We start from the raw sequence: 14,510 nt of genomic DNA, 5'->3' as shown, positions 1-14,510 counted from the left end.
ATTCTCTTGTTGAAGTGTTCAGTTCTGCTTAAATGAACACTTCAACAAGAGAATAATTATGGAAGCTATCGAAATAGAGAAACACCCCCACAACATGAATAAACATGATGATACATCCTGCCTACCAGACATCTGGAAACCAGCCCTAGTCAACAAATGAGCCCCACCCACCACCCAGGCCATTACAACATGAAACAACAATGGACACACAGCCAGCACCAATCAGCACCAATCTACCAATCAAGATACAACCACACAACCAATCATTCCACTTACTGAAACAAAGCCAGCATTGCCCCACCACCACCACCAAAATTTATAGAAAGACAGCACCTCCGACCACGCTTTAAGCCCAAAACCCAGCCTGAAGATGGTGAGACCACACCGGTTTGGACCGGTTTGGCCGAGTAGATAGTAACTTGGTCGACCACACCTCTGAACCGGTTCTATCTTGTTTTTTGCTTCTGCAGAAGCAATTTTTACTACTGTGCATGCAAAGCACATCCCTGAGTGAACTGGCAGTAACAGAAGCTGAAACCCACCCCTGATATATAGATATAGATAGAGGTAGAGGTAGAGGTAGAGGTAGAGGTAGAGGTAAATAGAGAGAGAGATAGAGAGAGAGAGAGATGAGATAGATAGATAGAGAGAGAGAGATATGAGATGAGAGAGGGAGGGAGGGAGGGAGGGAGGGAGAGAGAGAGAGAGAGAGAGAGAGAGAGAGAGAGAGAGAGAGAGAGAGAGAGAGAGAGAGAGAGAGAGAGAGAGAGAGAGAGAGAGAGAGAGAGATTGTGTTTTCCCCAAAGGATAGGCCCACAATGTGAAGGCTCATTGCTTCTGCTCAGAAAAGCATGTGGAAACTGGATTAGGAAGGCCTAGAATTGAATCCAATGGGGATCAGTGCTTCCCCATTCAAGAATGGCATGCAGTCTGGGATCTTCCTGGGTTTACAGCTCTTGCTCAATGAGCAGGTGACAGCTGGGCTCAAGGTAACCTTTGCACAATTTCATCTTGTGAACCAGTTGTGTCTTCCGCTAGATTGAGAGGCCCTTCAGAAGGTCATTCATGCTTGGTCTCTTGGTGGACTGACTATTGCAATATATTGTATACTGGACTGCACCAAGAAGCGCCAACTGGTCTAAAATACAGCAAAGCAGGCAGTGATGGATACGTGTCTCCTCCATAAACTGCACTGATTGCCAGTTTGCTTTGGATATAAGTCAAGGAGATGGTCTTACCCATACATGCATATTTCTCAGAGCTTTGAAGATCAAGCATTTGGCAAAGATCATTGAAACCTCTGTCTGAGTAATGTGGATTTTATGTTATGGTTACTATTATATCATTTTAGATTGATAAATGCTGCAGTGTATATACTGATCTGCAAATCAATAGAATAATCCTCAGTTGAAGGACATAAAGTTGCTTTAATAAATTAAATCTTCCTCCTCCTCCTCCTCCTCCTCCTCCTCCTCCTCCTCCTCCTCCTCCTCCTCTTCCCATCCTAGGCAAGTTGCCACTTTGAATAGGATGCAATTCATTTTTCAGCTCCTATCTAACCAGTTGAAGATCAGTGTCTTAAATCAGGCCTAAACAATTATTACAATCCTTTTGAAGCAGTTCCAAAATCTGATACTTATAGCTCTTTTCTTCTTTGGAGAGAAGAAAAAATTGGACTGGAATATTGTCTGCTTCATTTATCTGTTTCCTTTTGTCTTGAGTTGAGATGTATGTTTTGAAGTTTGTGTATATTTTTTCAGTCCTTCATAACTTAGGAAACAGCTTGAAACCTACAATTCAGTTTCTGTGTTCTTGTTAAATGTTCAAGTCATGGCCCATACTATCTACTTCATTGCCTGTTTTGCAGGGCAGATTAGACAATTGAGAAATTAATACTCAGATTGTATATTTTAAAAATTCAGAAATGACTTGCTGTTCTGCATAGGATGTAATGTCCAGGGCTGTTGACTCCCTCTTAGTCTACCTCCCCAATAAAAATTGTCTTGTTTAGGATTCTCTAGACCAGCTGTTTCTTCATTGAAATGGGAAAAAAAATCCTCTGGTTTTCAAAGAATCCTGGGTGAAATTCAAGTACAGTATAGGTGGTACCTTGCTCAATAGTAGTAACTGTGAGAGGGATCTTGGAGTCCTAGTGGACAACCATTTAAATATGAGCCAGCAGTGTGCAGCAGCTGCCAAAAAAGCCAACACAGTTCTAGGCTGCATAAACAGAGGGATAGAATCAAGATCACGTGAAGTGTTAATACCACTTTATAATGCCTTGGTAAGGCCACACTTGGAATACTGCATTCAGTTCTGGTCGCCACGATGTAAAAAAGATGTGGAGACTCTAGAAAGAGTGCAGAGAAGAGCAACAAAGATGATTAGGGGACTGGAGGCTAAAACATATGAAGAATGGTTGCTGGAACTGGGTATGTCTTGTTTGATGAAAAGAAGGACTAGGGGTGACATGATAGCAGTCTTCCAATATCTCAGAGGCTGCTACAAAGAAGAGGGAGTCAACCTGAAGGCAGGACAAGAAGAAATCAAGGAGAGAACTAACCTAGAACTAAGAAGAAATTTCCAGATAATTAGAATAATTAATCAGTGGAAAGACTTGCTGCCAGAAGTTGTGAATGCTCCAACACTGGATGTTTTAAAGAAGAGATTGGACAACCATTTGTCTGAAATGGTGTAGGGTGTCCTACCTCAGTAGTGGGTTGGATTAGAAGACCTCCAACGTCCCTTCCAACTCTGTTATTCTATTCTGTTCTGCAAGCTTAAGCTCTCTACAAGAGTCTGAGCTATTAATGGTCAAGGGAAAGTAGGGGGAGTTAAGAAGGAATTCATATTGGGCTAGGCTTAGATCTCTTTTGAACACACAGGGGCTCATTACTAATGGCACATTTAGCCCCTTCCTTGGGCTCGGCCTGGTCATTTCCAGAAAAACTACACTTAACACCTTGGAATAATCTTCCATGTCACAGAAAATATCTCCGTAAACTGGCTTCAGCTAACTCCGTGGGCCCAGCAGTAAAACTCTTTTGAGCAAAGACTCGTACATGACTATTTTATGAACACAACTTGGTAGTTATTCCAATTTCTCAGAAGTTGTCCCATTCTAATCTAAGTCCCCAAGAAATCTTCTTCAAATCTTCTCCAAATGTTTCAGTGTACGCCTGGTGCTGTTCTTTATATGGGAGCAAGACTAAAATTGAATCCATCATATGGATTTACATCTTCATATCTTGGCTATGTCTTGTTATTTTTTCCAGTAGGTTTAGCCCCGTATATATTAGCCAACTCCTTTATCTGGCAACACAGAAAAGAATTGGAAGAGGAGCCATCATTGTGGCTTCCTTCCTCATGCACCAATGACAATGGGGTATGACTTGGCCAGGAAGAATCTGAAACAATGAATATTTCCAGCATCAACTAACCGCAGCCTAATTCCTACTAATGACTTCTTAGGTAACCAAGTTATGAGCCATAGGTTTCCTGGACATCTTATTCTGAGCACCAAATTAAAATTCCAAATGATTCTGGTATTTGAATGCTATTAATGCCCTTCAAACGTATTGGAAGATGGACTTTTCCCAATCATAGCTATTCAACCCATAGTGGGCAGACAGTGAATGTTACATTCCCCCTCTCATACCGAGGACCATCTAGCATGGGGTCAAGAAGAATGGCCTTCACTATGGTGGTCCCCTCTCTGTGAAACATCTTCCCTGTGGACATAAGATTGGCCCCTACTTTGACCCTCCTTCATAAGGCCCTGAAGATTTGATTTTGACAATGGGCTTGGGGATCCCAGAGTGGGATGGAGCCCATCAAATGGCTCATATGATGGTCATTATCAGGAGGTGAGGGGTTATTGTTTTTTTATTGTTTTGGGTTTTTTTGTTTGAAGTTTTTTATTTTGTTTTATATATATGTATCAATGCGTGAGCAGTGTGGCACCTGGGCATCATGCATTTTCATATAAATAAAACTAATAGAATTAATCATAGTTATTACCTTCAACCAACATATATTTCTAATAATAATACACATTCATATTAAGTTATAGTCTGTCATTACTTAATTATTCCGTGTTTTCTCTTCTTGTTGCTTTTATTTTATTATGTAAAAGTCTATACACAAATATCCCCCCCTCTCTTATTTCTCTCTCTTATTCTAACTTTTAATCAGGTCACCCCTTTTATTAAAAGACATTTTCTTTCTGTCCTATCTAACTTCTAATCATATCACCTACCTAAAAAGGAAAGGAAAGAGTGAGAAAAAGAAAAGCAAATCAGAACACCAAAAAAGAGAAATCTTCTATCCATTGTCTCTTGCCCGCTTCAATACTTTAATTGCTATGCTTTTTTTTGACTTGCCTCCCATATTCCTCTCTTGGATCTTGATCTCTGTCTGCATCTACTTCTTGGATATTCAATCTAAGTATTTCCCCCATTTCTACCCTCTTCCCCTGCCTAGTTTCCAAAATTTCTAGCCAAGCTCCTATCTTCCTTTCAAAAGTATCTTCCTGTATTTCCAATTCTCTTTTCAGCTCTCTTCAAATATTTTCCCCCTGGTTTAATTCGTCAATCACTGTTATTTTCATTATTAGTAGTAGTATTTTTATTGTGCTTGTATCCTTGCAAGCCACCGGGAGATAGGCAGCCACATCAATTTGAATGAATGAATGAATGAATGAATGAATGAATGAATGAATGAATGAATGTATAAATGAATGAATGAATGAATGAACGAACTGCAGCTTTAAAAGGGAGATTCCAAAAACTCTCATATAACCTTTGTTACTGTAATTCGGGAGTCATTGAAACACAGCCTGTGGGCTTTTTTTTTTTTTACTATTAATCCAATTAAGAACTGTGGCATAAATTGATCACATTTTCATTAGCTCAGTAGCTAAGTTGATCAAAGTAACGCACTCTCTTCTAATGTCACCAGGTTTTGCATAACAGACAGTAAGAATCAACAGGACCTCGCGAAGAGCACTAAGGCTTGATTAAACTTAGTTGCTCTAGTAATAAGAGTTATCTGTTAACCGTCCCATTTATAAGTTTTTAGTTAAATTTACAGATTGTTTAAAACCTCAGTATTCAAAGAGTTTTATCTAAACTCAAAAGTCTCCTGGGCTGCCTATGTTCAGCGACTCTCTTCTTTATTTGCCTTATTTCATCCCCTAGCTTATATTATTTCAGTTACTGTAAATCTTTCATATTTAATGTCAATGGTTTAAGTTGCCACTGTCCATCTCTGCGCATTCTAATATAGCCGTGATGGCCAACCTATGGCATGTGTGCCACATGTGGCATTTAGAACTCTTTCTGTTGGCACGCATGCCGTCGCCCCAGGTCAGTTCTCCACGGTGTTTCTTTCGTGAGCTTCTGTTTCCCTGCAAACGATGAAACACAGGCTCACGAAAGAAAAAGATCTTAACTCTTGCCACACTGCTGGTGTTGGGATGCCCCACCTCTCACCGGTCAGCTGGTGTTCGGGTCTCTGCCGCGTATGTATGCATGTCGCACATGTGCATGTTTGCACATGACTGTGCATGCACACCAATGTCAGCACATACATGTGTTTGCACGCACACACACCTTTCAGTTTGGGCACTCAGTGCCTAAAAGGTTCACCATCACTGTAATATAGGGTCCCCTGCTTGGGCGGGAGGTAGGACTAGATAACCTACAAGGTCGCTTCCAATTCTGTTAACCTGTAACTTGCAATTGAATATAATTAAATGGAAGGGGGAAATAAGAAATTAGTGGCAGTGTTGCAAAAATCAGCATTGGGGTGGGGGTTATCTCGCTGACCTTATGTAACATTCGGCTCCCCATCAGAAATGAGTGAGTTGGTCTTTTTGTCCTTCCCTTCCTAACCTTTCATCCTCCTAGGACTTATTTACAACAGAGCTACTGACTTCCATAAAGCTAGGATAACTTAAAAGGAGACGATTAAGGCCAGGCAGTTTTCCTTAGATGATGAAGGATTACTGTCGTCCAGCTTTTAAAATGCCAAATATTCTTCCCTGCTTATCCTGGAGGCAAAGCCGGTACTGAAGTGTGTTTCAGATTAGTGCCTTTCAGGTTAATGAAGACAACTTTAAACATCTTCAATAGATAGCAAAGGGCATGACCCTGCTGTACAAAGGAAGAAAGGGAAAAAAATGGAAGGAAAGAATCTTTCAGAAGTGAAGAAGTGGGGCCTCTCTAGTTTCCCCTGGAGCAATTTATTTGGAGAAAATGAAACGAAGCAAGTTTAAGCCTCCAAGTGCCAAAGATACCACAAAATCATGACCCAGATTGCCCATCTGTGCTATAAATGAGTATTAGTAGTTAAATGAAAAAGGTCCTGGCTATTTTTTTATTTACTTTTATTTACATCCCGCCTTCTATTTAAATAATAGAACAGAACAGAACAGAATAGAATAGAATTCTTTATTGGCCAAGTGTGATTGGACACACAAGGAATTTGTTTTTAGTGCATAAGCTCTCATTGTACATAAAAAAATAAATTCATCAAGAACAATAAGAACAACACTTAGCGATAGTCATAGGATACTAAATAAACAATCAAATCATACTAGGGAACTAAATAAAACAATATAAATTGTAAAGATGCAAGCAACAAGGTTATAGTTATAAGTGGGAGGGGATAGGTAATAGGAAGGATTCGGAGATTAATAGTAATACAGTCTTAGTAAATAGTTTGACGGTGTTGTGGGAATTAGTTATTTAGCAGAGTGATGGCATTCGGGGGGAAACTGTACGACACTCAATGAGACTCCAGGGTAGCTGATAATGATTTAAAATATTTATTTACTTACTTATTACATTTATATTGGTTGACCCATCCTTCCATCCTTCCGAGGTGGGTACAATGAGGACCCAAATTGTTGGGGGAAATATGCTGACTCCGTAAATCACTTAGAGAGGGGTATAAAGCAATGTGAAGTGGTATATAAGTCTAAGTGCTATTGCTATTGCTATATGTCATCCAGTGACGTGCGGTGAGGTTTATGACTGGTGAGGCACTGACACAGTGCTGGGTTTCAAATATTTTTAGATTTGTGGACTTCAACTCCCAGAATTCCACAGCCAGGCATGCTCAGTTCCAATTTAAAGCGACAGCATTTGTTTTTCTCCTTTGCTCCTTCTTTCTTTTTCTTTTTCTTCTCCTTCCCCTCCTTCCTCCCTCTCTCCCTTCCTCCCCCTCTCTCAAACACACACACACACACACACACACACACACACACACACACAGAAGTTGGATTGGACTATCTCTCCTACCCCTTCCCTCTCTCACTCACTCTGAAACAAACCTACACACACACAAAAGTTGGATTGGATATCTTTTCCAGTGGCTTGAAAGCAGCTCCTCTGCCATCCCCCCTCCACCCATTCCCCTGCTGCCTTTCCCAAACACCTCCACCATTGCAAATGCAGCCTGCTGTCTGGGTGGGAAATGCCTGGAACACAATAAAGCCCACCCACCACCTCCTGCTGGCAGGCTGGGGTGAGAGAGAGGCAGAGAAGCCGGAGGGGAGCCGATCCGAGCCTTCCAAAAGAAAGAGGCTGGGGGGAAGTGTGTGTACTACAGCATGGCTCTTTGCCTGGCTTCCTGCCTCCTCCTGTGGGCTCCTCAGTGCTTGCTTGTGCTCTCCCTCCCCAAGTGTAGTTTGATTGCAGGTGGAGCCACTTGGCCTTTTCAAACTTGTAATCAGTGAAGCTGGGCTAGATTTTTATATAGTTTTATCCAGCTGTGTGTGTGTGAGAGAGAAATGAATGGGGGCCTGGGGAGGAAGTCACTACACTTGGGGAGGGAGAGCACCAGTGAGGTTAAGCAGAGTCATCCACGGTGAGGCAGCAAGTAGCTCAGCTTTTTCCTTTTCCTTTTTTTTTTTCATGATGAGAGTGGTGAGGCTGTGCCTCACTTGCCTCACCTGACTGCACATCACTGATGTCATCCATCTCACCAATAAGGCCACTCTGGACCACTTACAAATGATAAAAAGATAAAGATAAAAACAGCTAAAATAAAAAAGAGTTATATAAAAATTAGGACCAAAGAGACAGGTAGCATGGTGTGTGTGTGTGTGTGTGTGTGTGTGTGTGTGTGTGTGGTCTTCTTCTTCTTCCCCTGTCAATCTCCTCCAGCAAAGAGTGTCCCCATCAGGCCCGCAAGCCAAAGGTCAAAGCCTGGTTGTGAAGTCCTTCCGGAAGGCCCAAAGGGTGGGATCAGATCTCGCCTCTGGTGGTAGGATGTTCCACAGGGCAGGGGCCACAGCAGGAAAAGCTTTTCTGAACCCCACCAGCTGAAATTCCTTAACAGATGGAGTCAGCAACGTGCTCAGCTGGAACAAATGGGGCCGGCTAATCCCATTGGGGTGAGGCGGCACCTCACATACCTGGACCTATAGCTGTCCTGTGACTGGAAAACCATTGATTTGCATAATTATAATGTATTTTAAGACCGGCTGCTAGAGATCAGCCTTGTTTGAAATCACTTCAGAAACACACATCAGTGTCAGGTTCTTGGCTTGAGGCAACTAGTCTACAATGTCCAAATGTTGACGAACAGCACAATTTTGGAGATTCAGTCCAATTTTTTTTTCCTCATGTAGTCTCAGACTCTGGACTGTTTTCCAGTCTAGTAAGATGGGAGGGATCCCGTTCATCTCCAAGGGGTTACTCCCAACTTAAGATGTTATTACTAAGGATGTATCCTGACATTTAACTTGCAAATAACCTTTATATTAGATTTTTTTTTAAAAAAAATCATACACAGTCCAGCTGGGACAACCGCACTTTCACATCCATCATGCTTTTTGCCTTCCCTCCCGGGCTGATCTCACAACTGAGGGGCCCTAAATTGTCATTCTTGATCTTCCCAATGCACAAGGCAAACATTTAGTTCTTTCTCCTAGCCCAGCTATAATAGTAGCACAAAAAACAACAGACACCATCCCACACACACACGCACACACTTCGCAAATCAAGTGGGACTCTTAAATCACATTAAGCGTTTTGGGAAGATTCAGAGCTCAGCTGATTTACCTAAGTTAACCTTTCCTGTTGTTGAATTCGTAAAACAACACAAACAACTGTTTGGCTCCAGTTTTACATTCTTCCTCTCTCCCACCCCATTATCAAGACACCATTTGGCTAATGGTGAGGGAGAGAAACAAAGGCATTTTTCATGGTGGACATACAGTAGCATTTTCTCTCACAGAAAATGGCTACTCCTCACTTCTTAATACATTTGTACTTCACAGTTTGGCCTTTTTTAACTTAAAAACTTAATAGGAAAAAAGAGTGTGTGAAACATCTAACTTGAATAGGAGATTGTATAATAATGGGGTTGTGTTGGCTTTGAAACCAGATAATAGGGCTGCAGACATTGGTTTGATATTCAGCAGGTTCTGACCAGTTCTGGAAAACCGGTAGCTGAAATTTTGAGTAGTTCGGAGAATCGGTAAATACCACCTCTGAATGGCCCCACCCAGGGGTGGGTTGCTGCCGGCGTTGCTGCTGGTTTGGTGCCTCAAACATTTTGTGCAGAAAACTGAAAAGCATGTGCACAACTGAAAAACAAGATGGCAGCCCCCGTAGGAGAACCGGTTTGGGGATGTGGCAGGCATGGGGCACTGCCGGTTCCAGTGACCCAGGCTGCCAAATTACTACCAGTTTGGCCAAACTGGTCCAAACTGGTCCAAACTGGTAGGAACCCACCTCTGGCCCCACCCCCATCTATTCTCTGCCTCCCAAGTCCCAGCTGATTAGGAGGAAATGGGGATCTTGCAGTAATCTTCCCCTGGATGGTGGAGGGAATGTGTGAAGTCCCCAGAATTACGACCGGTGCCAGGCAAGAATGTCTGGTCTGTTCTTATTGGCTGTGATGTGCCTGCTTGCAGGCATGAGAATTGCAGCCTCCGGATTGGCTGCCAGGCTGCCAGCATTCATATAAATAGCTGTAAGGCATTTCCTGACAGTTGTTGTTGTTACATGTGCTAGCAAGTTAATAAAGCATTCTATTGGAGCTGAGGCGTCTGTCTTATATTAGCTTAACCAGAATAAAGCACTGGCGACGAGGATGGTGACTTTCTCGACTGCGCGCATGTTCACTGAATTCTGCCCTGAATGGGAATCGTGGGAAGCCTTTCTTGAGCACTTTGAGTGTTTCCTTCAAGTGCGAGATTTTGTGGAACTGTCACCTGACAGAAAGAGGGGCTTCTTTCTAAGCTCGTGCCAACCAGAAATGTTCGCTACGGCTCACATTCTAGTCGCGCCTACCCCTATCCATGCTGTTCAATGGGACATTCTATTGACCAAGCTAAAAGGGCACTATGTCCCCGTGCTGTCCCACTTTGCTCAGAGACACGCTTTCTGCCAATGCACGTGGAGAGACGATCAGTCAGTCAACCAGTATGTCGCGTCTCTGAGGGCATCAGCTGAACTTTCCCTCAACCTGGCCATAGACGAAGCTCAGGCATCTGAAATGGTGGAGCGTACCACATCTCTCCTCCAGAAATATCAGCAAAACAACGCCTCATTTTCCAAACCTTCCTCCATCATCAAAATGGGGACGATGACCTAGACTCTGAGGGAGGTGATGAAATCAGTCGCCTCAGGGCGGTGGGACAGAGGCCCAATTACCCCAGCGCAGTGGGGAAGAACTGCCTCAGCTGTGGGGGAAAACACCTCAGTTCGCAATGTAAATATAAATCCGTGGTGTGCTGCTGCTGTAGGAAAAAGGGACAATTAGCCTCCATGTACATGGTGCCTCTACCATGTCCACCCCCCTCAGCGGACAAGACCGGGGCTCACCGCCGTGACAGAGTCTACAAGGGCCGCAATGACTGTTTTACTGTCTCCGATAGGGAAAGTGCCTTTGACGAGTGGTCTGTCAGCTCAGCCACGATCAATCACTGGGCCGAGTGAAAATTCACCTCACTGTCGCGATTGAAGGACAAGACTGTAGGATGGATTTGGACACCGGATCCGCCAAGTCCATCATCTCCTGGGACACGCTCCAGAGGATCATGCCTTCCTTTAAATGGTACCAGCTGCCTGCCTGCCCTTGCCGCCTGAAAGATTATCAGGGCAACCCAATCCCAATTATTGGCTATGGGCACTTTGCAATGCAGTACAGCCAGTTCAAGGGTCGTCTTCCCTTAAACGTGGTGGCTAAGCCCTTAGCCTCCCTTTGAGGGCTTGATTGGTTTCAAGCTTTAGGCTTGTCTATCGAGGGAATCCACTCTAATAACCCAGGGAATGAGTTTGATGACTTAATGCAAGATTTCGCAATGTATTCGACAGCTCTTTAGGTGAATATAAAGGCACCCCTATTTCCCCTATCTATCAGACTACGCGTGCGCGGTCTGGGAGAAAGGAGTGTCAAGTCCTCGGTGTTACGACCGGCACCAGGCAAGAATGTCCAGGTCTGTTCTTATTGGCTGCGAATTGCAGCCTCCGGATTGGCTGTCAGCCTGACAGCATTCATATAAATAACTGTCAGGCGTTCCCTGTCAGTTGTTGTTACGTGTGTTAGCAAGTTAATAAAGCATTCTATTGGAGCTGAGGCGTCTGTCTTATATTAGTATCCTTCCCCTGCCACGCCCACCAAGTCACGCCCCCCAAGCCTTAACCACAGAACCAGTAGTAAAAAAAATTGAATCCCACCACTGGTTTGATAACTAGACGGAAGCTGTCAGCCTCTGTATCGCTATTGCTTTTGGCTGCCATTGAAACGGGGGGTGGGGTGGGGGGAAGCATGGCATTTGGGAAGGGAAGTTTTAAGTACAGGAGGGAGTTTTGTTCTCACCATCTACTGTGCATGCTGGAGATAGTGGACGAGCCCACCAAAGCCAAGTGTCCTGCATACTAACCTGATGATGTTTTTTGAAGATGGATCCCACATGACACCTGAGGGATTTTCACATTGGACAAGGGATGGGGTTACCAGGGGGAGAGGGTTGGGTTATACATTGATATCAATGATTACGCACGCTTTTGCCTCAGATCTTGCTTTGCTTAGCTGCTATCTATTCATAACCAGTAAAAGTACTCTTAATTCTGAAAACATGGAGTTAAGTGTTTTCTTTCATGGTTACTGATGGAGGCTGCCATGACAGAAGCAAATGAATAATCACTTCTTCTTGCCAACTGAGCTTTGAAGCTCAGGTCTGTAACTCTACCAGATAAAGATGTTGAGGAAAGAAACTGGTGGACTCGATGTCAGAAATCTGATTCTAGATATATTTATGGAGATTCTCAGTCATCCGGGACATGATTGTCCCAAAGGTGCTTTTTTCGGGAGGCAATTGGATGTTCTTGTTTTTCTTTGAAGATGTTTCTCTTCTCATCAATGGAAGCTTCTTGGATGAGAAACGAAATGTCTTCAAAGAAAAACAAGGAAGTCCAGTTGCCTCCTGAAAAAAACACCTTTGGCTCAACCATGACCTGGATGACCGAGAATCTCCATAGACATTTAGCTATGCTCTTTGGGATGACCATCCTTTGAATGCCGCAGGAGTATGAATGGATTTCCAGAATAATTGCAGACTACGGGAACCATTTGCCCTTCAGTTTGAGATGCAGACAGCACAGATTCATCCACCCAACACCCTGCACCTGTCTTCAACAGTGAAGGGACATAGGGCAGAAAACATCTGGCAGCCAAGTAGGCTCCACACACATTTGCACTACTCCGGTGATCCTGAGGACACAGACAAAACCTCCAAGTGGCCTCAACGACCCTCTAAAAGAATGCAAATGACCAGCTGTCTCAAAGGAATATAAATCCTTCTATTCCCCACCATCCAGTCAGAGCTGAAGAAGCTTCTTGGATGAGAAGAGAAATGTCTTCAAAGAAAAACAAAAAGGTTTAGTTGCCTCCTGAAAAGAGAACCTTTGGGCCTGATTCCAGATACATATTCCATATATATTCAGCCACTTTTACTTCTCTCTTTTGATGGGATGGGCTCCATAGGCAAAGCAAATTCATTTCCCAAAGAGAAACGTTACGAATGGTGTCTGAAAAGCAAACAAGAGAGCCAGTTTGGTTTAAAGATTAAGGCATGAAGCTAGAAACTAAGAGACTGTGAGTTCTAGTCCTGCCTTAGGCACGAAGCCAACTGGGTAACATTGGGTCAATCCTGCTCTTTCAGCCCTAGGAAGAAGAAAATCAGGACAAACCACTTCAGAAATCTTGCCAATAAAACTGCAGGGATTAATTCTCGCCAGGAATCAACACTGCAGGCAAATTCTGCCCACAGCCTGGAGTTTGATCCTGACACGACTCAAGGTTGACTCAGCCTTCCATTCTTTTGAGGTTGGTAAAATGAGGCCCCAGATTGTTGTGGTCAAAATGCTGATCTTGTAAACTGTCCAGAGAGTGTTGCAAAGCCCCATGGGGCTGTCTATAAGCCTACATGCTATTGCTATTTTTGTCTCTAACTAGATCATTTTCCCTATCATTAAACTTTTTTTCTGTAGACCACATTTCCTTCTCTGAGTACAGGTTTTTTCCCATTTTTACTGGACAAAAGCAGTCACAAATTCTGTTTTTCATCTCTGAGACTCGGAAAAAACAAGTCCTTTCAAGTCTGGCCATCTGAGCCCATGAACAGTTTCAGAACAATACAAATGAGAGTTTCACAATTGGCCAAATATTCTACAAATGTGACTATTGTTAGATATTTACATAAACTGTTGTAGTCTCCACTCAGGTCCGCCACTAGGGCGGGAACAAGGGGTTGTTCTGATTGGACGGGAGATCTGCCAGCTCCCCATAAAAGGGGAGCTGCACGACCCCGTATTCAGCTGGATCACTACTACCTAACTAATAAAGAACTGTTATGTCACTATCGTCTGGAGTCTGTCCTCTCGTTGCCCGAATCTAACAACTATAACATTCTATTTCAAGCAAATAGAACTTACAGATTGTCAGTGATAGCAGCTAAAAATTAACTCTAGTTAGACAGCTAAGATAAATTCTGAGATAAAAACATCTTCTCAGTATTTACAAAATTTGTCAAATATTATTCTTAATCGGTTCCTGGCAAGCTTTATAATTCACAGTACCCAAAGAAGAAACTTTACATGTTGCTGAAGATCCCTAATTTATCAGCATCACTAGCAAATGTACCTGATCACTGAGCTTTGTCATCCTTGTCAATGGAGACATAAAAGTGTTGTTATACAGATTTCTCTGTAGTACACACTAAAGATATGTCCATCATAGTTCCTCTCTCAATCCAGCAAAGGCACCAATACTCTATGTATGGCAGGGCTCTCCAACCACTAGGCCAAATGACCGACTCCAGTCCATGGCATGTCACGCAAACAAATGAAGTCCCATTTATGGGATGCAGGCAATGAAACCAGCATTCCCATGGGATGGGATGGGATGGGATGGGATGGGATAGAATAGAGTGGAGTAGAATAGAATAGAATGGAATGGAATGGAATAGAATAGAATGGAATGGAATGGAA

This window comes from Natrix helvetica, assembly GCF_964273705.1.
Source record: "Natrix helvetica genome assembly, chromosome: 4".
Classification (NCBI taxonomy): Eukaryota; Metazoa; Chordata; class Lepidosauria; order Squamata; family Natricidae; genus Natrix; species Natrix helvetica.
Note: the sequence above shows the minus strand (reverse complement) of the source record.